Source organism: Galendromus occidentalis, unplaced genomic scaffold (assembly GCF_000255335.2).
Source record: "Galendromus occidentalis unplaced genomic scaffold, Mocc_1.1 scf7180000077509, whole genome shotgun sequence".
Classification (NCBI taxonomy): Eukaryota; Metazoa; Arthropoda; class Arachnida; order Mesostigmata; family Phytoseiidae; genus Galendromus; species Galendromus occidentalis.
Genome location: NW_003805497.1, coordinates 19349 through 20205, shown reverse-complemented (window position 1 = coordinate 20205; position 857 = coordinate 19349).

Genomic DNA, 857 nt, shown 5'->3' with positions numbered 1-857 from the left:
TCGAATCTCTATAATAATTGAAGGAAACGAGAGATTCCACGAAGATTTCTCTCGATAAATGGAATCCGAGGTTAAAATCATCGGCGAGGGGCGAAATTCCCGGGGATGGCGAGTTGAAAAACGCATGTTCCCAGAAGGTTTCCGCAGGTAAAGTGGAATTCGGGAAAGTAATTCTTGAGAGGAAGCGCCATTATCGAGATCCGCTTCGGGCGCTACACTGCCACCTCACGCCACTGCATGCCTTGTCGATGACCTACCTCTGGACTTTCATTGCGATTCTCGTGTTCCAACCCGACGGTGTACGGGCTAAACCGACTGGTTTGAGATTTCTGCCTACGGTATTAGCGTCACCGTGGAACCAGCGCAGCGATTCGTGATGGCTCTGTCATGCTGGACTCTCAAGAGATGGTACAGAGAAACTGACCGATTGGTCTTGCCACTGCAGCGAAAAGATGACATCTGCAGGGGCTATCATTCCGCTCACTTTCGGGGGAGCACCGGAAACCGCAGCATCTCCCCAGAATGATTGATTCCCGCGGACGTAAAAAAAGCGCAGGCTACTGACTGAGTCTCTAACTCAGTCGGGTAATGGGCGTAGAACTACGCTTCTTCTCAATCGGCTTCCTCCTCCAAATGCCTCACGGGTCCGAATATTTGTTCCACAAAACGTAGCAACCAGAAGGTTGGCGGAATTGGAGTACGTAGACTGAAGTACATGTGGGATGTATTGTAGGGTAGGTTTCACCACTGCCATCATAACTCCAGTCGACGGGACGTAATCCCAGGATAAGATTAGGAGACTTTCTCTGACTGCTCTGCTCTCTCATCTCCCAGAGATGGAGTAGGGTTTCCAAATC